Source organism: Symphalangus syndactylus, chromosome 13 (genome assembly GCF_028878055.3).
Source record: "Symphalangus syndactylus isolate Jambi chromosome 13, NHGRI_mSymSyn1-v2.1_pri, whole genome shotgun sequence".
Taxonomy (NCBI): domain Eukaryota; kingdom Metazoa; phylum Chordata; class Mammalia; order Primates; family Hylobatidae; genus Symphalangus; species Symphalangus syndactylus.
In genome coordinates, this window is record NC_072435.2 from 107,166,903 (window position 1) to 107,194,848 (window position 27,946).

The 27,946-nt window shown below is 45.3% G+C and overlaps 1 protein-coding gene, 1 non-coding gene and 1 pseudogene across 30 annotated transcripts in view; 1 reads left to right on the forward strand and 2 right to left on the reverse strand.

Annotated features, from left to right (window-relative positions):
- Positions 1-27,946, reverse strand: part of ATXN2 (ataxin 2) — a 149,340-nt gene that overhangs the window by 112,778 nt on the left and 8,616 nt on the right. The window lies entirely within an intron of this gene.
- On the reverse strand, positions 609-671 carry LOC129461315 (U7 small nuclear RNA). The gene has a single exon (XR_008650468.1). It is a non-coding gene; the product is annotated as a U7 small nuclear RNA (small nuclear RNA).
- LOC129460623 (interferon-induced transmembrane protein 3-like) lies at positions 18,300-18,700 on the forward strand (annotated as a pseudogene).

Genomic DNA, 27,946 nt, shown 5'->3' on the forward strand with positions numbered 1-27,946 from the left:
AGCAGAGGAATCATGCCTCATATGATACACACTCAGTAAATACCTAATGAATTAACAGCCCAATCAGAACAAGGGAAAGAAAAAAAAAGAAGAAAGTTAAAAACTTTCCATTTCAAAGCTATCAATCTTTAAATCAGGGGTCAGGAAACTACAGCCCACAACCTGCTTTGGTCTGGCTTCTGGGCTAAGAATGATTTTTAAGTTCCTCAAGAGTTGCTTATGGTAAAAGGAATTTGAGGGGAAATGGAAAAAAAAAAAAAAAAAAGGATTGTTTAAAGAAAAAAGGATATGCAACAGAGAAGTTATATGGCCCTAGAGCCTACAATACTTATTATCTGAGACTTTACATAAAAAGTTTGCCCATCCTCACACTGAAGAAAAAAAAAAAACATAGCTGCAACAGCAATACAACAATTAAAAATCAAGCAGAGCCAGGTGCAGTAGTGCAGCCTGTAGTCTCAGCTACTCAAAAGGCTCAGATGAGAGGATCACTTGAGCCCAGGAATTAAAGGCCAGTCTGGTCAACATTACAAGACCCTGTCTTTTAAAAAACTGAAAGATAAAGTTGTTTATTATTTTACATGAATCAGTATTTACTAGTTCTGCATGGGGGCATTTCTGCTAAAGACTAGAAAACCTGCTAGACAAATTCTGTAAGAGCTGTAACATTCCAGTACTTCTTTTCTATTTTGTAGAGATGGGGTCGCACTATATTGCCCAAGCTGGTCTCCAGCTCCTGAACTCAAGTGATCCTCCTACCTCAGCCTCCCAAAGTGCTGGGATTACAGGCATGAGACACCATGCCTAGCCTCCAGCACTTCTAAAATAAACTGCTGGATAGCATTAAGTTATTTTCATGGAAGTTTTATGTACATATAAGAAATGTCATGTAAGTCCCCATGTTCTCATTTAAGTAATGCTGTATATTAAAATTTGAGAGGCCGGGCGCGGTGGCTCACGCTTGTAATCCCAGCACTTTGGGAGGCCGAGGCGGGCGGATCACGAGGTCAGCAGATCGAGACCACGGTGAAACCCCGTCTCTACTAAAAATATAAAAAATTAGCTGGGCATGGTGGCCTGTAGTCCCAGCTACTCGGAGAGGCTGAGGCAGGAGAATGGCGTGAACCCAGGAGGCGGAGCTTGCAGTGAGCCAAGAGGGCGCCACTGCACTCCAGCCTGGGTGACAGAGCGAGACTCCGTCTCAAAAAAAAAAAAAAAATTTGAGGTTGATCCACCTACTGAAAAAAAAAAGTATTTTACTAGTGTACATGTGATGGCAATACATGCACACCTCATTTTATTCTGCTTTGCTTTACTGAAATTCACAGATGCTGCATTTTTGACAAGCTGACGGTCTGTGGGAACGCTGAGTCGGGCAAGTCCATTAGTGCCGTATTTCCAGTAACATGTGCTCTCTTTGCACCTGTGTCACATTCTCATAAATCTCACAATATTTTCAAACTGTTCCACTATTATTGTATATGTTATAGTAATCTGTAATCTGTACTCAGTAATCAATGACGTTACCCTGATTTGTTTTAAGGCACCACAAACTGTCCATATAAGACAGCAATCTTTTTTTTTTTTTTTTTTTTTTTGAGACAGAGTCTCGCTCTGTCACCCAGGCTGCAGTGCAGTGGTGCGATCTCGGCCACTGCAAGCTCCGCCTCCCAGGTTCACGCCATTCTCCTGCCTCAGCCTCTCTGAGTAGCTGGGACTACAGGCGCCCGCCACCACGCCCGGCTAATTTTTTGTATTTTTAGTAGAGACGGGGTTTCACCGTGGTCTCGATCTCCTGACCTCATGATCTGCCCGCCTTGGCCTCCCAAAGTGCTGGGATTACAAGCGTGAGCCACCGCGCCCGGCCTAGCAATCTTAATAAATGTTGTGTGTTATGACTACTCCATGAACCAGCAGTCAGCTTGTCTCTCTCTCTCCTCGTGCCTATTCCCTGAGATACAACAATATTGAAATTAGGCCAATTAGGCCAGGCATAGTGGCTCACACCTATAATCCCAGCACTTTGGGAGGCCAAGGCAGGTGGATCACTTGAAGCCAGGAGTTCGAGCCCAGCCTGGCCAACATAGTGAAACCCCATCTCTACTAAAAATACAAAAATTAGCCAGATGTGGTGGTGGGCGCCTGTAATCCTAGCTACTCAGTAAGCTGAGGCACGAGAATTGCTTGAACCTCAGAGTTGTAGGATGCACTGAGCTGAGATCATGCCACTGCACTCCAGGCTGGGAAACAGAGCAAGATTCTGTCTCAAAAAAAAAAAAAAAAAAAAAAAAAAATTACTGCTCATTGACAAAAGCTATGATGGAAATGTACAAGGACATAAATGTTTTCCTAACTGCTAACACAAGAATCAGTCCATAGTCCAGGGATCAAGGGATAATTTTGACGTTCAAGCTATATTATTTAAGAAATACGGCCGGGCACGGTGGCTCACGCCTGTAATCTCAACACTTTGGGAGGCTGAGGCAGGCAGATCACCTGAGATCAGGAGTTCGAGACCAGCCTGACCAACATGGAGAAACCCGCCTCTACTAAAAATACAAAATTAGGTGGGCATGGTGGTGCACGCCCGTAATCCCAGCTACTCAGGAGGTTGAGGCAGGAGAATCGCTTGAACCTGGGAGGCGGAGGTTGCGGTGAGCCAAGATAGCGTGCCACTGCACTCCAGCCTTCCAGCCTGGGCGACAAGAGCAAAAAAAAAACTCCGTCTCAAAAAAAAAAAAAAAAAGACAGAAAGAAAGAAAGAAAAATACATTTTGTAAGGCTACTACTGCCATTCATAGTCATTCTCTGATGGATCTGGGCAAAATAAATTGAAAACTTTCTAAAAAGTATTCACCATTCTAGATGCCATTGAGAATGCCATCCATGAGCATGGGAGGAGGTTAAAACATCAACAGGAGTTTTAGAGGAAATAGCTTCTTTTTTTCTTTTCTTTTAAGATAGAGTTTTGCTCCTGTTGCTCAGGCTGGAGTGCAATGGCACAATCTCAACTCACTGCAACCTCCGCCTCCCAGGTTCAAGCGATTCTCCTGCCTCAGCCTCCCAAGTAGCTGGGATTATAGGCGCCCGCCACCACGCCCCGCTAATTTTTGTATTTTTAGTAGAAACGGGGTTTCACCACGTTTGCCAGACTGGTCTTGAACTCCTGACTTCAGGTGATCCGCCCTCCTTGGCCTCCGAAAGTACTGGGATTACAGGCGTGAGCCACCGTGCCCTGCCAGGAAATTGCTACTAATATGAATGATTTTGAGGGATTTGGGACTTCAGTAGAGCAAATAACTGTAGATGTGGTAAAAAAGCAAGAGAACTAAAATTAGAAGTGGGGTGAGAAGATGTAACTGAACTGCTACAATCTCATGATAAAACTTGAATAGATGAGGAGTTGCTTCTCATGGATAAGCAAAGAAAGTGGTTTCTTAAGATGGAATCTACACCTGGTGAAGCTGCTGTGAGCACTGTTGAAATGACAACAAAAGATTATGAATATTCCAGAAACGGGCCGGGCGCGGTGGCTCACATTTGTAATCCCAGCACTTTGTGAAGTTGAGGCGGGCAGATCACGAAGCCAAGAGTTCAAGACCAGCCTCACCAAAATGGTGAAACCCCGTCTCTACTAAAAATACAAAAATTAGCCTGGCGTGGTGGCACGCACCTGTAGTCTCAGATACTCAGGAGGCTGAGGCAGGAGAATCACATGAACCCAGAAGGCAGAGGTTGCAGTAAGCTGAGATTGCACCACTGCACTCCAGCCTGGGAGACAGAGCGAGACCCCATCTCAAAAAGAAAAAAAAAGAATATTCCAAAAATGAAATGGACTGGCGCAGTGGCTCATGCCTGTAGTCCCAGCACTTTGGGAGACCAAGGCGGGCAGATCACCTGAGGTCAGGAATTCGAGACCAGCCTGGCCAATATGGTGAAACCCCATCTCTATTAAAAATACAAAAATTAGCCGGGTATGGTGGCGTGCACCCACGGCCCCAGCTACTCATGAGGCTGACACAAGAGAATTGCTTGAACTCAGGAGGCAGAGGTTGCAGTGGGCCGAGATTGTGCCACTGCACTCCAGCCTGGGCAACAGACTCTGTCTCAAAAAAATAAAATAAATGTACATTTTCATGTTTGTCTTATTCACTGTTACTTAATTAACAAGAAAAACAATATACACAAACAATCTAATGCATCCTGATAACTGAAAAACATTAAATAATCTAAGAATAAAATTACCTTCCATTATTGTTTCAACAACTGGGGGAGGCTGGGCGCAGTGGCTCAGCCTGTAATCCCAGCACTTTGGGAGGCTGAGGCAGGTGGATTACCTGAGGTCAGGAACTCAAGACCAGCCTTGCCAACATGGTGAAATCCCCTCTCAAATAAAAATACAAAAATTAGCCGGGCGTGGTGGCACATGCCTGTAATCCCAGCTATTCGGGAGGCTGAGGCAGGAGACTCGCTTGAACCCAAGAGGCGGAGGTTGCAGTAAGCCAATATCACGACAATGCACTCCAGCCTGAGTGACACGGCGAGATTGTCTCAAAAAAAAAATTGGAGGGAAAAAACATGCAATTTCTATTGGTACTGTCACCATACAATATAATTATAGAGCTTCATGCCTTTTTATTTTTCACCATTCTGCTCATCCATCACCATTTTTCAACACTACTCCTCTATATGTCCTTCAGTAGTTTCTAATGCTATTTCAACAAGACCTGGGTAACAGATTTTTTTTATATAATCAAAATATTTCATTGATCCAGGTTTCTAGAATCAGACTGGTTGTATAGAAGTAACTAATTTTCTTTGGCATAAGGGTACTACATACCTCTAAACCCCTTCCAGTAAAACTGTAAGAATGCTATTCCCTCCAGCTATTCACATGGCTGCCCCTTTCTTGTTAGTTACCAACTTAAATGTCACCTCCGAGAGAAGCCTTCTCAAACTACCCCCTCTACAGCAGCTCCCCAACTACTATTATGTCTACCCGTTTTAATACTTAAGTAACTAATATTTAGTACATCAGTTAGACAATTAACTAAAATCTAGAAATCAAGTTCCACCTCTTAAGGTTAACTCACTTAGGTGAGTCATTTTGTTCTTCTCATTTCAGACTTCTTGTTGTTGAAATTATTATTAGAAAGGGAAATCCTATACCACGTATCGAATATTTTCTCCCTAAAAAGTTGAGTCAAATGAGGTGGCAGGAGGGGGTAGGCCATGACAACCCAAACATAGTAAAGCTAGAGTTTGTTTTTTTTTTTAGAAAACTGAGGTGGGAAGGCAACTCTAAATTCACACACAACAACTGCCAGATTAATCCAGTCATATAATCATCTAGGATCATTGTTTCAAAACAATTACCATTCTCACACAAGAACTAATATCAGCATTAATTGCTTGGGTTCAAATTCCAGCCCCATCACTTCTCAGCTCTGTGGCCTTAATCCTGTGACTTCAGCTCTCTGTGTTTCAATTTCAACATCTATGAAATGAAGATAAAAATAGTACCTTCTCAAAAGAAAAAAAAATAGTATCTTCTCATAAGGTTGTGGAAATTAAGTAATATTCCGTACAGATCGCATAGCTTATAACAGTGCCTGGTATGTTATTAAGTGCTTAATAACTGCTAGCTAACATAATTATTTCCTCATATTCCAGCATACACTAGAGTAGCAAAGGAGAAAAAAAAGGCCAGTCGCAGTGGCTCACACCTGCAATCCCAGCACTCTGGGAGGCCAGGGTGAGTCCAGGAATTTGAGACCAGCCTGGACAACATGGCGAAACCTCATCTCTACAGAAAATTTTAAAAATTAGGCAGGTGTGGTGGCTCGTGCCTACAGTTCCAGTTACTTGGGAGCTAAGGTGGGAGGATCACTTAAGCCCAGGAAGTCGACGCTGCAGTGAGCCAGGATCATGCCACTGGACTCCAGCGGCGTGGTCTGACAGAGTGAGACCCTGTCTTAAACCACCACCACCACCACCACACTCTTCATATGAAGTTTTACCCTTTCAGTGCCTTTACCCCTTGAGTCCCTCTAGAGAAAGGGGTAAGAGGTTTGGTCATGAAGCCATAAACAACTAGATCTGACCTAGACACACCGAAAAATCCAAACAACTCAGGTAGAAAAGGATCTTAGGGCTCTAGTCCCATGCTGTCCAAGAGAACTTTGTACAGTGATGAAAATGTCCTATGTCATGTTGTCCAATATTGCAGCCATTAGGCACATGTGGCAGCTAAGCACTTGAAATATGGTTAGTATGGCTGAGGAACTGAAATATTTAAATTTTAATCAACATAATTTTAAATTTAAAGAACCATGTGTGGAAGTAGCCACAGTACTGTACAGTGCCCATTCCCATCTTCTCGAGTTCTCCAGATAGTAAGCCACCCACCTTCCACGGCATTCATATCACCTCTGACTTATGCCCCAAGAATGCTTCCTGACAGGAAACTCAAGTCTCTCCCAATGATCTACCCATTGCTCATAAACTTATCCCTTTCTGGAGGCCACAAAACAATCGTATTCCCCTTCAAAAGACTATCGGTGGAGGAGAGGGGAGTATAGCTGAAACAACGTTGGCCATTTACTGATAACTGCTAAAGCTGAGTGACAGGTACATATGATTCATCCAACTGTTCTCTTTTTAAATACGTTGAAATTTTACATTTTAAAAACCTTACTAGTGTTTACTTTAAGCTCATTTCATTTTCTAACTGAAACATATTCTTCCAAATGTGTTTCCTTACTTTCAGTGAGGACCCCCTCCAATTCTTCTATCACACTGTGAACCAAATTTTTTCTACATACACCATGTGTATAGCATCCCTGTACTTTATTTATTTATTTATTTTTTTTTGAGATGGAGTCTTGCTCTGTCACCCAGGCTGGAGTGCAGTGGCATGATCTCAGCTCACTGCAAGCTCCGCCTCCCGGATTCACACCATTCTCCTGTCTCAGCCTCTCGGAGTAGCTGGGACTACAGTTGCCTGCCACCACGCCTGGCTAATTTTTTGTATTTTTAGTAGGGACGGGGTTTCACCGTGGTCTCGATCTCCTGACCTCGTGATCCGCCCGCCTCAGCCTCCCCAAGTGCTGGGATTACAAGCGTGAGCCACCGCGCCCGGCCATCCCTGTACTTTAGCACAAACTCTTCCCGCCTGGAACTTCCTCCTCTCTTCCATGGCCTCACTGAAAACTGCTTATCATCCTTGAAGATCCATCTCAACTCTCATCATTTTGAAGCCCTTTTTCTTCACTGCCCACCCACGGCAGTCCCCTCCCAGTGCTACCAATTTAAACTATCTGCATGCCTGCCTTCTCTACTACACTGGGTAACTTGGAAGCAGAGATAATGTTTATTCATCTTTGTCTCTGTCCTAGCCTGACAGCATCAAATGTGTAACGAATTAATGAATATACAAACTCAGTGAAACGCTAAACTGTATCCATTCATACTGTACTACCCCAAGCCCATCAATACCACTTTTCAACCTTAACTTGCTGGTGTAGTTTCTACTGGTTTCCAAACATGCTAATAAGAACAGCTAGAAGTTACTGAGCACTTATTACTTGCCAGGCATTAAGTGTGTTACATGTTTAATTCATTTAATCCTCTTCCATCCCCTTTTTACAGGGGAAGAAACTTAAGCATAAGTGAAAATAACTTGCCTTATATCACAAAGTATGAAGGAGCAGGGATGCGAATACTAGTTGTGAAGTCCCTGCTCCTGTGTACAATAAGGAAGACAAATCATAATCTCAAATGCAAGCTTCCAATCCCAAAATTCAGATTTGGGAAAGGGGATTAGGATGCCATATAGTAATACTGGCCTGTAAAAAGAAAAAGTAACTTTAGGCATTCTCCATAAAACAGTGTGAGGGAAAATGGTAATCTTTTTATTCTTGTAATTTATAGTAAGCTACCACTGAATAAGAAAGCTAACTTGTACTAGACAAGGTTAAGTTCTACAGGAACTTTTTAATTATTAGAATTAGTTTCATGGAAAATTTGGGCTAGATCTTAAAGGGTAAGTATGAGGATCTCGAATGGCAGAACAATGATGGAGGAGCAAGCAAGAGGCAGACACTGGGCACTGGACCTCCACAAGCAGTGAGGAAGGAGACCATCTTGATTTAAATGGAGGTCATATTTTTGAAGAATTAATGGGAAACATGATCAGAAAGGTAAAATGGAGTTCTATCAAGGGTCAGCAAATGCCCAGGGGCCTATGGCCTATTTTTACATGGCTTAAAGCTCAGAACATTTTTTACACTGTAAAGAGCTTTTAGGTCAGGCACGGTGGCTCACACCTGTAATCCCAGCACTTTGGGAGGCAGAGGTGGGCAGATCACCTGAGATCAGGAGACCAGCCTGGCCAACGTGGCAAAACCCCATCTTTACTAAAAATACAAAAATTAGATGGGTGTGGCAGCATGCGCCTGTAATCCCAGTTACTCGGGAAGCTGAGACAGCAGAATCGCCTGAACCCAGGAGGCAGAGGTTGCAGTGAGCCAAGATTGCACCACTGCACTCCAGCCTGGGCAACACAGCAAGACTCTGTCTCAAAAAAAAAAAAAAAAAAAAAAAGAAAGAAAAAGAAAGAGCTTTTAAAATATGTAAAGAAAAACGTGCAAACATACACAAAAAAATGGGACTGCATATGGCCTGCAAAGCCTAAAATATTTACTATCGGGCTGGGCACGGTGGTTCACACCTGTAATCCCAGCACTTTGGGAGGCTGTGGCAGATGGATCATCTGAGGTCAGGAGTTCGAGACCAGCCTGACCAAAATGGTGAAACCCCATCTCTACTAAATACAAAAAAATTAGCCGAGTGTCGTGGCACATGTCTATAACCCCAGCTACTTGAGAGGCTGAGACAGGAGAATCGCTTGAACCCGGGAGGCAGAGGTTGCAGTGAGCCAAGATGGCACCATTGTACTCCAGCCTGGGTGACAAAAGCAAAACTCCATCTCAAAAACAAAACAAAACAAAACAAAACAAAAAAAACAAATTTACTATCTGGCCCTTTACAAAGTTTGCCAGGCCTTGGATTAGGTCATAGAAAGCTTTGAAGTTAAAGACTCCCTCGGGCTTGGGAATAGGGTGATTTTTAAGCAGAGGGGTAACCCAACACAAGTAGAGTTGAAGTCTAATAGCAAAAGGTAGGCTAGGTTAAACCCATGGATAAATTAATGTATCGCAGTAATTAAGAATAAAATGTACAACCTCCTGATATTATTGTTTGGCCCAAATAAAACAGCATAGCCAGGAATTTGCCTAAAGCCACAGAGGAAAGGAACTATTTCCTCAACTACTATATTCTTTCCCTCTGGAAGACTAACATGTACTGCTGAAGTCTTGTTCAGTGTCCTTCTAGCCCCAGACTCTGCAGCCTACCAACATGGACTGAGACAGGGAAAGTGAGTTCCATACTGTAATTTTCCTACAGAAGCATCCTAAGTGGTGTATGGGTTCTTAGATCAAGTCGCAAACACACTCACAGCCCATGATATCGTACACTACTTTTTAGTTCAAATTAATTATGAGTAACAACAGACCATCTGCCAAAATAGGGAGCTGCAGAAAACTAACCATTATTTATGATGTTGTTTCCAAATTTCAAAATTAAAAAAAAAAAAAAAGAATTATAGGCCGGGCGCGGTGGCTCACGCTTGTAATCCCAGCACTTTGGGAGGCCGAGGCGGGCGGATCACGAGGTCAGGAGATCGAGATCACGGTGAAACCCCGTCTCTACTAAAAATACAAAAAAAAAAATTAGCCGGGCGTGGTGGCGGGTGCCTGTAGTCCCAGCTACTCGGAGAGGCTGAGGCAGGAGAATGATGTGAACCCGGGAGGCGGAGCTTGCAGTGAGCCGAGATTGCGCCACTGCACTCCAGCCTGGGCAACAGAGCCAGACTCCGTCTCAAAAAAAAAAAAAAAAAAGAATTATAAACAAACTTTTTGATCAAAACTCACTGATAGAGAACTGCCAGGACTAACGCATGGTTGATTGAAGAAATTTTATGGCTGACAATAATGACTGGATTGTTTTCTTCATTATTATTATTTTATTTTATTTTATTTTGAGATGGAGTCTTGCTTTGTTGCCCAGGCTGGCATGCAATGGAGCGATCTCAGCTCACTGCAACCTCCGCCTCCCAGGTTCAAGCGATTCTCCTTACCTCAGCCTGCTGAGTAGCTGGGATTACAGGTGCTTGCCACCACGCCTGGCTAACTTTTTTGTATTTTTAGTAGAGACGGAGTTTTGTCATGTTGGCCAGGCTGGTCTCAAATTCCTGACCTCAGGCAATCCACACGCCTCGGCCTCCCAAACTGCTGGGATTACAGGCTTAAGCGACTGCTTCCAGCCTTCTTCACTGATTTTTACTTGTTTTTGTCATATCTCTGTATTAGAGGCAATGGAACAGTTATTAAAAAGCAAAGACTTTGAAATCTCACAAGATTAAAAATCTCAGCTTTGTCACTTCCTATCTCTTTGACCTAAGGGCAATTTCCTTAATTTCTCCAATCCATCACTTCCTCATCTGTAAAATAGATATGGCACTACCAGCCTGACAGGCTGGGCTGTTGTAAGGCTTAAAAGATATACAAGTAATGCTCTTGGCACAGCTCTCCTGAAACCTAATAGGCACACAATAAACGGTATTTTATGACATAACATTTATTACATAAATAAAATATTCATCATCTCTTTTCACATCATAGATAGCTAAATGTGTTTTTTTCTTCAGAAAAAATGGCCACTACTACCACTTGGCTCAGAAATGCTAGTCTTTATTTTCTGAAATGTTTTATATAGAAAAAAATTTAATAATAAAGACATTCTTATATATTTCCTTACCCTTTTAGATTGGGTTAAAAAGTATGGAGACTTCTGGCCGGGTGCGGTGATTCAAGCCTGTAATCCCAGCACTTTGGGAGGCTGAGGCGGGCAGATCATGAGGTCAGGAGATCGAGACCTTCGTGGCTAACACAGTGAAACCCCGTCTCTACTAAAAATACAAAAAAATTAGCCGGACGTGGTGGCGGGCACCTGTAGTCCCAGCTACTCGAGAGGTGGAGCTTGTAGTGAGCCAAGATCGCACCACTGCACTCCAGCCTGGGCGACAGAGCGAGACTCTGTCTCCAAAAAAAATAAAAAAAGGTATGGAGACTTCTTATAGCATTTATAGACTATAAATAACTAAATTCCCTAAATTCCATATCTGTCACAAATGTAAATTCCTCATTTTATTTATTTATTTATTTTTTTGGCAGTGGGGGGATAGGGTCTCACTCTGTTGCCTGGGATGGTATACAGTGGCGCAATCATAGCTCACTGCAACCTCAAATTCCTGGGTTCAAGTGACCCTCCTGAGTCAGCCTCCCAAGTAGCTGAGACTACAGGCATGCACCACCACGCCCAGCTAATTTATTTTTGTAGAGATGGGGCCTCACTATGTTGCCTAGGCTGATCTTGAATTCTTAGCTCAAGTGATCCTCCTCCCTTGGCTTCCCAAAGTGGTAGAATTACAGGTGTTAGCCACTGCACCCAGCCAAAATTCCTCATTTTCTTTTCCATTTTTCATACTGTTGAAGTATAGTCCTTCAGCCAGAGAAGCTAGTGACTCAAGTTCCTGGTTGATTAAAAGAAACTAATATTTTTTAATACCATCACTAGTTTTCTTTCTTTCCAGAGATCCAAAATACAATGATAATAACTCATCTCTGCCACCTTCTGAGTGAATTTGAATAGGTCACTTAACCTCTCTGGGCCTTCATTTCCTCACGGGTAAAATGTGGACAGGATAACAGATTATCTAACAGGACTATGTGGTAATCACATGAGATTATGTATGCCCTGGGAGAATAAACTCACGGTAGGGTCCGGTTCACTCAACCCTGTTTCCCTCCTTTTTAATTATGACCCTAATCAATTTTTCAAGCTGAGGTCAGTAAGCTTCTCAAACATACTTATTTCTGTGCATAGCCAGTGGTTGTCCTTGAAGCACTAAAAAGAACAAGACCCTTAGCAACATACCAGACTGCTGATAAGAGGGGCTGGAACGCAGTGCTGTGATAATACCTCCTGCAATCTTTAACTCCTGAGCTCAAGCAATCCTCTCGCTTCAGCCTCGTGAGTAGCTGCGACTACAGGTGTGTGCTACCATCCCCCATTAATTAAAAAATATTTTTTGTAGAGATGGGGTCTTGTTATGTTTCTCAGCCTGGTCTTGAACTCCTGGCCCTTCCCATTTCAGCCTCCCCATGAAGTAGGGAGGTTTACAGACATGATCCAGGCCCATTCTTCTGATGGTTTTTTGTTTGTTCATTTGTTTTTCTCCTCATCTAAAAGAACTCCTTTCAAGATTTTATGAGACAGAAGTAAACATCAGCATCTCAAACACCTCAATGCCATAAGGTGGCAGGGGCAATGAGAACTTTCTGCCTAGTCTATACTACCACATAAGCTCCAGAAAGAGAGAGACCTCATCTGGCTTATTCACTACTGTATTCCCAAGCCTCACAAGCAGGAGGTACTCCAAAAATAAAAAAAGGGGAGGGAATTAAACGTGGTATGCCTATAAATGCCATGCTTTCTACATGACAGCTTTTCCTTGACAGGGTCAACTACTACTGCTTAATAATAAAACCAATAGTCAGCCGGGCGCAGTGGCTCACGCCTGTAATCCCAGCACGTTGGGAGGCCAACGTGGGTGGATCACGAGGTCAGGAGTTCGAGAACAGCCTGACCAAGATGGTGAAACCTTGTCTCTACTAAAAATACAAAAATTAGCCAGGCACGGTGGTGGGTGCCTGTAATCCCGCTACTTGGGAGGCTAAGGCAGGAGAATCACTTGAACCTGAGAGGCAGAGGTTGCAGTAAGCTGAGATCATGCCACTGCACTCCAGCCTGGGCGACAAGAGACAAACTCCGTCTTAACATAACATAACATAACATAACATAACATAACATAACACAACACAACACAACACAACACAACATAAAACATTAAACCAAACCAAACCAAACAAAAGCAATAGTCTGGTCGGGCGCCATGGCTCACGCCTATAATCCCGCCACTTTGGAAGGTCGAGGTAGGTGGATCACTTGAGAATAGGAGTTTGAGACCAGGCTGACCAACATGGTGAAACCCCATTTCTACTAAAAATACAAAAATTAGTCAGGCACAGTAGTGCATGCCTGTAGACTCAGCTACTTGGGAGGCTGAATCACCTGAACCCAGGAGGCGGAGGTTGCAGTGAGCTTAGATTGCACCACTGTACTCCAACCTGGGCAACAGAGTGAGACTCCATCTCATAAAAAATTAAACCAATAGTCACATATTCAACAAATTATTATTTTGAGACACAGTCTCACTCTGTCGCCCAGGCTGAAGTACAGTGGCACAATCTCTGCTCACTGCAACCTCTGCCTCCCAGGTTCTAGAGATTCTCCTGCCTCAGCTTTCTGAGTCACTGAGACTATAGATGTGCTACCACAAATGGCCAATTTGTGTATTTGTAATAAACATGGGGTAGGCCAAGTGTGGTGGCTCACGCCTGTAATCCCAGAACTTTGGGAGGCCAAGGTGGGCGGATCACAAGGTCAGGAGATCGAGACCATCCCAGATAACATGGTGAAACCCCGTCTGTACTAAAAATAAAAAAATTAGCTGGGCATGGTGGCAGGCGCCTGTAGTCCCAGCTACTTGGGAGGCTGAGGCAGGACAATGGCATGAACCTGGGAGTCGGAGGTTGCAGTGAGCCGAGATCACGCCACTGCACTCCAGCCTGGGCGACAGAGCGAGACTCCATCTCCAATAAATAAATAAATAAATAAATAAATAAATAAACAAACAAACACAGGGTTTCACCACGTTGGCTATGCTGGTCTTGAGCTCCTGACCTCAGGTGATCTGCCCACCTCGGCCTCCCAAAGTGCTGGGATTACAGTCGTGAGCCACTGTGCCTGGCCACAACAAGTTAATTGATAACTTACTAAGCATACAAAGTTGTACAAGACACTTGCTCCTACTGTCAAGATGCTCTAAATCTAGAAGATAATGCAAATATTTCCAAACAAGTCAGATCCCAAATAAACACATGCACCGCATGTTTCAATTATTTATTTATTTATTTGATTTTTGAGATGGAGTCTCGCTCTGTCGCCCAGGCTAGAGTGCAGTGGCGCGATCTCGGCTCACTGCAAGTTCCGCCTCCCAGGTTCATGCCATTCTCCTGCCTCAGCCTCGCGAGTAGCTGGGACTACAGGCGCCCGCCACCACGCCCGGCTAATTTTTAGTATTTTTAGTAGCAATGGGGTTTCACCGTGTTAGCCAGAATGGTCTCGATCTCCTGACCTCGTGATCCGCCTGCCTCGGCCTCCCAAAGTGCTGGGATTACAGGCGTGAGCCACCGCGCCCAGCCTGCATGTTTCAATTAACAACAGACCTATATACAAGATCAACCAGTAAGTTAAGGTAAATTTACTCTTAAAGAAAGATATTTTTGACCAGGCGCGGTGGCTCACACCTGTAATCCCAGCACTTTGGGAGGTCAAGGTTGGCAGATCACTTGAGGTCAGAGGTTACAAGTCTTAACTCCTAACCACACTGAACTTTCTGTCTGCAGAGAAGAGCATCGGTCAAGAGTTCACAAAACGGCTAGGCATGATGGCGTGCACCCATAGTCCCAGCTACTTGGGAAGCTGAGGTGGGAGCACTGCTGGAGCCCAGGAGTTCAACGCCCTGAGCAATACAGCAAGACCTCATCTCTGGCCGGTCTGTAATCCCAGCAGTGGCTCACGTCTGTAATCCCAGCACTTTGGGAGGCCGTGGCAGGTGGATCACCTGAGGTCAGGAGTTCAAGACCAGCCTGGCCAACATGGTGAAACCCCATCTCTACTAGAAATACAAAAATTAGCCAGGTGTGGTGGCACGCACCTGTAATCCCAGCTATTCAGGAGGCTGAGGCAGGAGAATCACTTGAACCCAGAAGGCAGAGACTGCAGTGAGCCAAAATCACGCCACTACACTCCAGCCTGGGCAATAGAGCGAGACTCCGTCTCAAAAAGCAAAATAAGAAAGATATTTATCAATTCAGTGTATCCTAACTGTTCAGTGTTTGTCTACAGTAGCATACAGTAATGTCCTAGGCCTGCACATTCACACACCACTCACAAATGACTCATCCCAAGCAACTTCCTGTCCTGCAAGCTCCATTCATGGTAAGTGACCTATTCAGATACACCACTTTTATCTTTTACGCTGTATTTTTACTCACCTTTTCTGTGTTTAGATATGTTTAGATTCACAAATACTTAACATTATGTTACAACTGCCAACAGTGTTCAGTACAGCAACATGCTATACAGATTTGTAGCCTAAGAGTAATACTCTGTACCACAGCCTATGTGTCTAGTAGGTATACCATCTAGACTTGTGTAAGTATACTCTATATTTGTACAATGATGAGATCATCGAAAAAATTTCTCAGAACACATCCCCATCATTAAGCAATGCATAAACATAGTTTCTCATCACCAAAGATGGTATGAATGTCAAATAAACACATGAAAAGATGCTCAATATCACTGGGCATTAGGGAAATGCAAATTAAAACCACAATGAGGCCAGGTACAGGGGCTCATATCTGTAATCCCAGCACTTTGGGAGGCTGAGGTAGACGAATCACTTGAGCCCAGGAGTTCAACACCAGCCAGGGCAACATAGTGAGACCTCTTCTCTATTAAAAATCCAAGCAAATTACCAGGTGTGGTGGTACATGCCTGTGGTCCCAGCCAGGAGGCTGAAGCAGGAGGATCACTTGAGCCCAGGAGGTCAATGTTGCAGTGAGACAATATTGCACCACTGCACTCCACCCTGGGTGACAGAGCAAGACCCTGTCTCAAAAAAAAAAATTCATACACTGCTAGGGGAAGAAAATATAGTACAGTCACTTTAGCAAACAGTTTAGCAATTACTTTTAAAATTAAATAAACACTCACAGGATTGTATGTACCCTGGAAAAATAAACACTTGCCACAAAACCCAGAAATCTCATTTCTATGCATTCCAACCAAGAGAAATAAAATCATATGTTCACACAAAACCTGTAAATAAATATTCATACCAGCTTTATTTTTTTTTATTTATTTATTTTTTGAGACAGAGTTTCACTCTTGCTGCCCAGGCTGGAGTATAATGGTGCAATCTTGGCTCACCGCAACCTCTGCCTCCCGGGTTCAAGCAATTCTCCTGCCTCAGCCTCCTGGCTGGCATTACAGGCATGCGCCACCATGCCCAGCTAATTTTGTATTTTTAGTAGAGATGGGGTTTCTCCATGTTGGTCAGGCTGGTCTCAAACTCCCAACCTTAGGTGATCCGCCTCCCTCGGCCTCCCAAAGTGCTGGGATTACAGGCGTGAGACATTGCACCCGGAACCCAGCTTTATTTTTAATAGCCAAAACCTGCTAACTCAATGTCCACCACTAGATGAACAAACTGGTACATGCATACAATAGACTACTACTCAACAATAAGCAGAAAGAAACTACCAACATGCAATAGTACAGATGACTTTTTTTTTTTTTTTTTTGAGATAAGAGTCTCACTATGTCACACAGGCTGGAGTGCAGTGGCGTGATCTTGGCTCACTGCAACCTCCGCCTCCCAGGTTCAAGAGATTCTCCTGTCTCAGCCCCCGCGAGTAGCTGGGATTACAGGAGCGCGCCACCGTGCCTGGTTAATTTTTGTACTTTTAGTAGACACGGGGTCTCACCATGTTGGCCAGGCTGGTCTCGGACTCCTGACCTCAGGTGATCCACCCACCTCAGCCTCCCAAAGTGCTGGGATTACAGGCGTGAGCCACCGGGCCCAGCCAGACATGAGGTCTTGCTGTGTTGCCCAGGGCCTTGAACTCCTGGGCTCCAGCGATCCTCCCACCTCAGCTCCCCAAGTAGCTGGGACTATGGGTGCACGCCATCATGCCTAGCTGTTTTGTGAACTGTTGACCAATGCTCCTCCCTGCAGACAGAAAGTTCGGTGTGGTTAGGAGTTAAATGGGAAGAAAGAGGAGGCTGGGTGCAGTGGCTTATGCCTGTAATCCCTCCCAACACTTTGGGAGGCCAAGGGAGGAGGTTTACTTGAGCCCAGGAGTTTGACACCAGCCTGGGCAACAGAGCAAGATCCTGTCTCCGAAAAATAAAAATAAGAAAAGTAATTAGCCGGACATGGTGGTACACACGTGTAGCCCCAGGTACTCAGCAAGCTGAGGTGGGATGACTGCTTGAGCCCAAGAATTCGAGGTTACACAGTTACAGTAAGCTATGATCGTGCCACTACACTCCACCCTGAGCAACAGAGGAAGACTCTGTCTCCAAAATAAATAAATAAATAAATAAATAAACAAATGACAACGGGAGGTGGGTGTAGTCCCAGCTACTAAGGAGGCAGAATCATCTGGTCTCAGGAGTTCAAGGTCAGCCTCAGCAACATAAGGAGACCCTGTCTCTTAGGAACAAAAGGGAAGGGGAAGAGATAAGGTGGGGAGGGGGAGAGAGAAGGGGAGGGAGGAAGAAAGGGAGAGAGAGAGAGGAAGGGTTGGGAGAGACAGAGAAAGAAAAAGAAAGGAAGAAATAAAAAGAGGGAGAGAAAGGAAGGAAAGAAGGGAGGAGGGGAGGAGGGGAGGAGGCAGCAGGGAGGGGAGAAAAGAAGGAGAGGACGGATGAAGAAAAAGAAAAGAAACGACAGAGAAAGGCCAGGCACGGTGGCTCATGCCTGTAATGCCAGCACTGGGAGGCCGAGGCAGGTGATCACCTGAGGTCATGAGTTCGAGACCAGCCTGGCCAACATGGTGATACCCCATCTCTACTAAAATACAAAACCTGGCCGGCTGTGGTGGCAGGTGCCTGTAGTCCCAGCTACTTGGGAGGCTGAGACAGGGGAATAGCTTGAACCCAGGAGGTAGAGGTTGCAACGAGCTGAGATTGCCCCACTGCACTCCAGCCTCGGCAACAGAGCGAGACTCCATCTTAAAAAAAAAAAAGAAAGAAAGAAATGTATTAGAAACAAAAGTACATCAGATTTTAATGCTAGTTATGCAGCCAATGATGAGACACTCTGGTAAATAACCCTCTTGGTCTCAATTTCTTCATCCGTAAATAGAATGTGTACTAAAAAACCACCAGAGCCAGAGAAATCCAAACTACCAGGGAAAGGGAGGGCCCACTGAGAACCATCCCAGCAACCCGACCATAGCTGGTCTTCCCTGGACACCATGAACCACACTGTCCAAACCTCTTCCCTCCTGCCAACATTGGCCATCCCCCTAACTATGAGATGCTCAAGGAGGAGCAAGAGGTGGCTGTGCTGGGGGCACCCCACAACCCTGCTCCCCCGATGTCCACCGTGATCCACACCCACGTCGAGAACTCCGTGCCCAACCATGTTGTCTGGTCCCTGTTCAACACCCACTTCGTGAACTCCTGCTGCCTGGGCTTCATAGCATTGGCCTACTCCGTGAAGTCTAGGGACAGGAAGATGGTTGGCGACCTGACCAGGGCCCAGGCCTATGCCTTCACCACCAAGTGCCTGAACATCTGGGCCCTGATTGTGCACATCATCATGACCATTCTGCTCAGCATCATCCCAGTGTTGATCTTTCAAGTCTATCAATAGATCAGGAGGCATCATCTAGGCCAGGAGCTCTGTCCATGATCTGATGCCCATGTACTCCATCCGCCCTCCATTCCTTGCCCTGCCCCCAGAGCCAAGTCCTGTATCAGCCCTCTATCCTCACACACTTTTCTACAATGGTATTCAATAAAGTGCACGTGTTTCTGGTTCAAAAAAAAAAAACAAAACACCAGAGCCATTCCAACTCCAAATGCATTTGACTCTACATTGTTGAACATCTACTATGTGCCAAGAACAGAATATAAGAAGAATTTAGGCTGGGTGTGCTAGCTCATGGCCTTAATCCCAACACTTTGGGAGGCCAAGGCAAGAGGACTACTTGAGGGCAGAAGTTCAAAACCAGCCTAGGTAACAGCGAGACTGTCTCTACAAAATTTTTTTTAAATTGTAGGGCGCAGCACTTTGGGAGGACAAGGCAGGCAGATCACTTGAGCTCAGGAGTTTGAGACCAACCTGGGCAACATGGTAAGACCCTGTCTCTACTAAAAATACAAAAAATTAACTAGGCATGATGGCGCACGCATGTGGTCCCAAGCTACTCGGGAGGCTGAGGCAGGAGAACTGCCTGAACTCGGGAGGTGGAGGTTGGAGTGAGCAGAAATTGCACCACGCACTCCAGCCTGGGTGACAAAGCGAGACGGTGTCTCAAAAAAAAAAAAAAAAAAAAAAATGCAGGGTGTGATGGTGCATGTGCCTGTGGTCCCAGCTACTCAGGAGGCTGAGGTGGGAGGATCACTTGAACCCAGGAGTTAAAGGCTGCAATAAGCCATGATCACAACAATACTGTACTCCAACCTGGGCAATACAGAAAGATCCCATCTCAAAAAATAAATACATAAAAACAGAAAATATTAAGACTTTAGTATATCACTTTTTAAAGAAGGTATTTTTTTTTTTGAGACAGAGTCTCGCTCTGTCACCCAGGCTGGAGTGCAGTGGCGCAATCTCAGCTCACTGCAACCTCCACCTCCTGGGTTCAAGCGATTCCCCTGCCTCAGCCTCCCAAGTAGCTGGGACTACAGATGCACGCCACCATGCCCAGCTAATTTTCTGTATTTTAGTAGAGATGAGGTTTCACAATGTTGCCCAGGTTGGTCTCGATCTCCTGACTTCGTGATCCACCCGCCTCAGCCTCCCAAAGTGCTGGGATTACAGGCGTGGGCCACCGCGCCCAGTCAAGGAAGATATTCTTTCTCTTTTAATAGGTAAAGAAACTAAGCCTGAGAGTGGCTGAGTAACTTGCCCATTCAAATATGTGACCAAGTAGTAAGTGCCAACCATCCAAGAAATAGGGATACAATCAATAGTGAACAAAACAAAGTTCCTGCTTTCATAGAGCTTAAATTTTAGTTACTAAAGAGTGAACCAGGGCCAGGCACAGTAGCTCATGCCTATAATTCCAGCACGTTGGGAGGCTGAGGTGGGCGGACCACCTGAGGTCAGGAGTTCAAGACCAGCCTGAACAACATGGCGAAAACCCCGTCTCTACTAAAAATATAAAAATTAGCTGGGCATGGTGGTGGGTGCCTGTAATCCCAACTATTCGGGAGGCTGAGGCAGGGGAATCACTTGAACACAGGAGGTGGGGGTTGCAGCGAGCCAAGATCGCACCATTGCACTCCAGCCTGGGCAACACAGCAAAACTCCAACTCAAAAGAAAAAAAAAAGTGAACCATGATTCCAGCTTAGACTGGAGTTGCCAGATAAATTTCAACTTTAGATAACTTTCTTCTATGCAATTTAATACACAATCATAATAAAATATTAGTCAATGTTCATCAAAAATTCAAATTTAACTGAGTGTCCCGTATTTCTATTTGCCAAATCTGACAACCCTAGCTTAGATATAACCTCAAAACTCTTCCTCAATCCTTTTACTGCGTTTCTGTGGTTCTAAAGCAGTAACTTTTTTGACTATAATAAGTAATAAAAAATTACTTAAAAAAAATTTTTTTGGCTAGGCGCAGTGGCTCATCCCTGTAATCCCAGCATTTTTGGACGCCAAGGTGGGTGGATCATCTGAGCTCTGGAGTTCAAGACCCGCCTGAACAACACGGCAAAACCTCATCTCTTCAAAAAATACATAAATTAGCCAAGCATGGTAGCGTGCTCCTGTACTCCCAGCTACTCAGTAAGGCTAAGGTGGGAGGATCGCTTGAGCCCAGGAGACAGAGGTTGCAGTGAGCCGAGACTGCACCACTGCATTCTAGCCTTGGTGACAGAGCCCTGTCTCCAAAAAAAAAAAAAAAATTCATTGAACCATTGTGCTCGTGGCAGAGCAGGACTAGTCCATAGGCAATGTGCCTAGAGTTGGCCAAAAATTACATTTTGAATCACAATGCAGTATATATACATTAACTCAAACCAAAGCTTAAAACAATTCTTGGCAGCTAGGTGCAGTGGCTCACACCTGTAATCCCAGCACTTTGGGAGGCCGAGGTGGGCGGATTACGAGGTCAAGAGATCAAGACTATCCTGGCCAACATGGTGAAACCCCATCTCTACTAAAAATACAAAAGTTAGGCCGGGTGCAGGGGCTCATGCCTGTAATCCCAGCACTTTGGGAGGCCGAGGCAGGCGGATCACCTGAGGTCAGGAGTTCGAGACCAGCCTGACCAACATGGAGAAACCTCATCTCTACTAAAGATAAATACAAAATTAGCCAGGCATGGTGGTGCATGTCTGTAATCCCAGCTACTCAGGAGGCTGAGGTAGGAGAATCGCTTGAACCCAGGAGGCAGATCGGGCCATTGCACTCCAGCCTCAGCAACTAAGAGCAAAACTCCATCTTAAAAACCATTATTTCAACAATACGATGCGTCCTAACACTTCTTATTCTTTTTCATTTTTCTAAAAATGCTTGTCTTAATCCACTAATGTGATTTCACAATCTACTAAGGGGTCATGACCTGCAGATTGAAAAATACTTCTTTGGGAGATATAAAAAATCATTTAACCTGGTGTTATGAGTCACCATTATGAGCACATTAATTAACTACACTGTGCTATAAAACAGTAACGCCCTTAGGGCCTAAGGTATACAGCTATAAACTTACAGTCAAAACTCCCAGGCGGGGAGTGGTGGCTCACGCCTGTAATCCCAGCACTTTGGGAGGCCTAAGCGAGTGGATCATCTGAGGTCAGGAGCAGGAATTCAAGACCAGCCTGGCCAACATGGCAAAACCCCATCTCTACTAAAAATACAAAAATTAGCCAGGTGTGGTGGCAGGCACCCGTAATCCCAGCTACTCAGGAGGCAGAGGCAGGAAAATCGCTTGAAGCTGGGAGGCAGAGGTTGCAGTGAGCCAAGATTGTACCATTGCACTCCAGCCTGGGCAACAGAGCAAGATTCTATGTCAAAAAAAAAAAAAAAGCCAGGTGCAGTGGCTCACGCCTGTGGTCCCGGCACTTTGGGAGGCTGAGGCAGGCGGATCACCTGAGGTCAGGAGTTCGAGACCAGCCTGGCCAATATGGGGAAACCCTGTCTCTACTAAAAATACAAAAATTAGCCGGGTGTGGTGACCAACATCTGTAATCTCAGCTACTCAGGAGTCAGGCAGGAGAATTGCTTGAACCCGGGAGGCGGAGCTACAGTGAGCAGAGATGGCGCCATTGCACTCCAGCCTGGGTGACAAGAGCGAAACTCCATCTCAAAAAAAAAAAAAAAAAAAAAAAAAAAAATACCTCCCAGAATGGTATACTTGTTGAGCTCTTGTGTCTGTTTTTTAGTAATTCTCCAGTCTCTATTTTGTTTTTTGAGACAAGGTCTCATTTTAACGCCCAGGCTGGAGTGCAGTGGTGCAATCATGGCTCACCTCGACGTCCAGACTTAAGTGAACCACCTGCCTCAGCCTCCCAAGTAGCTGAGACTACAGAAGTACATGACCATGCCCGGCTAAATTTTTCGTATTAATATTTTTTGTTGAGATGGGGTTTCCCTGTGTTGCCCAGGCTGGACTTGAACTCCTGGGCTCAGGTAATCTGTCTTCTTCAGCCTCCCAAAGTGTTGGGATTACAGGCGTGAGCCACCATGCCCAGCCACCAGTCTTCCAAACTTTTTTTTGAGACAGAGTCTCGCTCTGTGGCCCAGGCTGGGGCACAGTGGCACAATCTGAGCTCACTGCAACCTTCGCCTCCCGGGTTCAAGCGATTCTCTTGCCTCAGCCTCCCAAGTAGCTGGGATTACAGGCGCCTGCCCAGCCCCAAACCTGGTTGTTTTTTTTGTTTGTTTGTTTTTTTTAAGACTGAGTCTCCCTCTGTCGTCAGGCTGGAATGCAGTGGCCCGATCTCGGCTCACTGCAACCTCTGCCTCCTGGGTTCAAGCAATTCTCCTGCCTAAGCCTCCCAAGTAGCTGGGACTACAGGCGCACACCACCACGCCCAGCTAATTTTTTTGTATTTTTAGTAGAGATGAGGTTTCACCATGTTGGCCAGACTGGTCTCGAACTCCTGACCTCAAGTGATCCACCCTCCTTGGCCTCCCAAAGTGCTGGGATTACAGGCGTGAGCCACCGCACCCAGCTAAGTCTTTCAACTTTCTATCACGCTACTGTTATTTCTCATTACTGTTAATATATCTGCCTCTGAAAATATTACTTTTCTACTCTTTTCTACTTGCTACCAATATGTATATCAGAAAAGAAAGCTAGATAGAATCGTGTGTAAAGTAAAAGTAAGTTCTCAAAGAGGCCATAAAGAACTCTCCAGACCAGAGGCTGAGGCAGGAGGACAGTTCAAGCCCAGAAGCTGGGGGCCAGCCTGGGCAACATAACAAACCCCCATTTCTACCAAAAAAAAAAAAAAAAAAAAAAAACACTCCCGTTTCTATAATCTGCTCAAGCTTCAGTGAAAAGACATTTAGTCTTCAGTTCCTGATTTCAAAATGTGTTTCAGGAATAAAAATAGTTAACTGCACAAAGTCCACAGCAAATGTTTACAAACCCGAAAAGAAAAATGCAGTACTTGTTTCAAAACCCACCCTTTATAAAAAAAACTAAAATTATAATCAAAATTAATTCCACTTAGAAAAATTATTAAGAATATTTTTAACATGACTTTAAAAAGCAATATGAAAAATGTCAACGAAAAATATTTGACCTGGCCAGCCACGGTGCCTCACACATGTAATTAAAGCACTTTGGGAAAACTAGGTGGGTGGATCATTTGAATTTGAGAGTTTGAGACCAGCCTGGGCAACATGGCTAAACCCTGTCTCTACAAAATATACAAAAGCCAGGCATGGTGGCATGCACCTGTAGTTCCAGCTACTCGGGAGACTGAGGTAGGAGGACTGCTTGAGCCCGGGATGTTGAGGCTGCAATGAGCCATGACCATACCACTATACTCCAACCTGGCCAACAGGGTAAGACTCAGTCTCAAAATAAAAGGAAATTAAAGGCCGGGCGCGGTGGCTCACGCTTGTAATCCCAGCACTTTGGGAGGCCGAGGCGGGCGGATCACGAGGTCAGGAGATCGAGACCACGGTGAAACCCCGTCTCTACTAAAAATACAAAAAGAAAATTAGCCGGGCGTGGTGGCGGGCGCCTGTAGTCCCAGCTACTCGGAGAGGCTGAGGCGGGAGAATGGCGTGAACCCGGGAGGCGGAGCTTGCAGTGAGCCGAGATTGCGCCACTGCACTCCAGCCTGGGCGACAGAGAGACTCCGTCTCGAAAAAAAAAAAAAAAAAGGAAATTAAAAAAAAAAAATTGACCATTGGCAACACTGTTCAATAAAGCCTCTCAAGGCAATGGCTTCAGGAGACCAACATTCTAAAGTTCTGATAGTTAATAAAAATAAACCACTTTCACTTATATTGCCAACAAGCCTCATACCACAACTAATGAGTTTTACAAAGACTTCATTATAGAATGAATTTTATTCCATTCCCAAAATGTAGTTAGCTATTAATCATGGCACGAAACTGACATTTTCGGGCTGGACACAGTGGCTCACGCCTGTAACACCAGAGGCCTAGGTGGGGTGGATCACTCGAGGCCATGAGTTCAAGATCAACATGGCAAAACTCCACATCTACTGAAAATACAAAAAAACTAGGCAGGCACTGTCGGGCGCACCAGTAGTTCCAACTACTTGAGAGGCTGAGGTGGGAGGATGGCTTGAACCTGAGAGACAGAGGTTGCAGTGAGCCATATTTGCAGCACTGCACTCTGGCCTTAGCAACAGAGTCAGATCCTATCACTAAAATAAATAAATAAATAAGTAAATGAAACAAATTGACATTTTATAGTCACTTGACACAACTTCAGGGTTAAATTACAAGCAATCTATGTAAGAATCTTTAAATGTTAATGAGAACTTCAAATTTCCACATGAATGCAAACACAAATAATTACCAGCAAATAAAAAGTTAAGGTTGCCAGGCATGGGAGGCCAAGGCAGGTGGATCACTTGAGGCCAGGGGTTCGAGACCAGCCTGGCCAATATGGTGAAACCCCGTCTCTACTAAAATACAAAAATTAGCCAGGCGAGATGGAGCATGCCTGTAGTCCCAGCTACTCAGGAAGCTGAGGCAGCAAAATCACTTTAACCTCGGAGGCAGAGGTTGCAATGAGCCAAGATCGCGCCACTGCACTCCAGCCTGGGTGACAGAGCGAGACTCCATCTCAGAAAAAAAAAAAAGTTAAGGTTAACAGCTGTGACAAGTTTTCATAAACAACCCAGACTCATAAAAATACCAAACCAGGCTGGACACGGTGGCTCGTGCCTGTAATCCCAGCATTTTGGGAAGCCGAGGCGGGCAGATCACGAGGTCAGGAGATCGAGACCATCCTGGCTAACACAGTGAAATCCCATCTCTACTTAAAATGCACAAAAAAAATTAGCCAGGCATGGTGGCGGGCGCGTGTAGTCCCAGCTACTCGGGAGGCTGAGGCAGGAGAATGGCGTGAACCTGGGAAGTGGAGCTTGCAGTGAGCTGAGATTGTGCCACCACACTCTAGCCTGGGTGACAGAGCGAGATTCCGTCTCAAAAAAAAAAAAAAAAAACAAACTAAACTAAGCTGGTCACAGTGGCTCACACCTGTAATCCCAGCACTTTGGGAGGACCAGGTGGGTGGATCACCTAAGGTCAGGAGTTCGAGACCAGCCTGGCCAACATGATGAAACCCCATCTCTACCAAAAATACAAAAATTAGCCAGGCGTGGTGGCACACAGCTATAATCCCAGCTACTCGGGAGGCTGAGGCAGGACAATCACTTGAACCTGGGAGGCGGAGGTTGCAGTAAGCCGAGATCACACCACTGCATTCCAGCCTGGGTGACAGGGTAAGATCCTGCAACACACACACACACAAACAATAATAATAATTTAAAAAATCAGCCGGGCATAGTGGTTCACACCTGTAATCCCAGCACCTTGGGAGGCCAAGGAGTGCAAATTGTTTGAGGTCAGGAATTCAAGGCCATCCTGGGCAACAGGTAAAACCTCTGTCCCTACAAAACAAAAACAAACAAACAAAAAAGGTAGGTGCAGTGGCTTATGCCTATAATTCCAGCACTTCGGGAGGCCAAGATATATGGATCACCTGACATCGGGAGTTCGAGACCAGCCTGGCCAACATGACAAAACCCCATCTCTACCAATAATACAAAAATTAGCCAGGTGTAGTGGCGCATGCCTATAATCCCAGCTACTCGGGAAGCTGAGGCATGAGAATCGCTTGAACGCAAGAGGCAGAGGTTGCATTGAGCCGAGATCCTGCCACTGCACCCCACCCTGGGCAACAGAGTGAAACAAAAATTTTGCTGGGCATAGTGGCGCATGCCTGTGGTCCCAGCTACTCAGGAGGCTGAGATAGGAGGATCACCTGGGCCATGAGCCATGATGGCGCCACTGCACTTCCGCCTGGGCGAGAGCTAGAACCTGTCTCAAAAAAATAAATAAGGCGGGGCGCAGTGGCTCATGCTGTAATCCCAAAACTTTGGGAGGCCAAGACGAGCAGATCACCTAAGGTCAGGAGTTCGAGACCAGCCTGGCCAACATGGTGAAACCCCATCTCTACTAAAAAAAAAATACAAAAATTTGCCAGGTGTAGTGATGCACGCCTGTAATCCTAGCTACTCAGGAGGCTGAGGCAGGAGAATCACCTGAACCTGGGAGGTGGAGGTTACAGTTGAGCCAAGATCATGCCACTGCTTTCCAGCCTGGGTGACAGAGTGAGACTCTGTCTCAAAATAAATAAATAACCGAGGATTTAACATTTACGTAGATTTCACACCACTAAGTACAGAACCACATACATTAAAAACAAAGAAAATAGACCTCCTATTTTAGCAAGCCAAAATCAAGGTTACAAAAAGATATCCTGAAGGGCAAGTACTGTCTGTGACTGTATTCCATAAAGCAAGCCTGTTAGGGGGCCGGGCGCAGTGGCTCACGCCTGTAATCCCAGCACTTTGGGAGGCCGAGGTGGGCGGATCACAAGGTCAGGAGATCGAGACCATCCTGGCCAACATGGTGAAACCCTGTCCCTACTAAAAACACAAAAATTAGCTGGGCATCATGGTGTGCGCCTGTAGTACCAACTACATGGGAGGCTAAGGCAGGAGAATCGCTTGAACCCGGGAGGCAGAGGTTGCAGTGAGCTGAGATTGTGCCACTGCACTCCAGCCTGGTGACAAAGCGAGACTCCGTCTAATAAAAAAAAAAAAAAAAAAACAGGCCTGTTAGGAACCACACTGCACAACAGAAGCTGTGTGAGCATCAGCACCTAAGCCCCACCTGTTAGATCAGGTGCAGCATTAGGTTCTCATAGAAGCACAAACCCTACTAGGAACTGTGCATGGCAAGGGATGTAGGTTGTACGCTGTTTATGAGAACCTAACATGCATAACGATCTGAGGTGGAACAGTTTTTTTTTTTAGACGGAGTCTCACTTTGTCCCCCAGGCTGGAGTACAGTGGTGCGATCTCAGCTCACTGCAAGCTCCGCCTCCCGGGTTTCATGCCATTCTCTTGCCTCGGCCTCCGGAGTAGCTGGGACTACAGGCGCCCTCCACCACGCCCAGCTAATTTTTGTGTATTTTTAGTAGAGAGGGGTTTCACCATGTTAGCCAGGATGGTCTGATCTCCTGACCTCGTGATCCGCCCGCCTTGGCCTCCCAAAGTGCTGGGATTACAGGCGTGAGCCACCGTGCCCGGCCAGTGGAACAGTTTCATCTCAAAATCATCCCCTGCCCCTGTGGAAAAACCATCTTCCACAAAACTGGT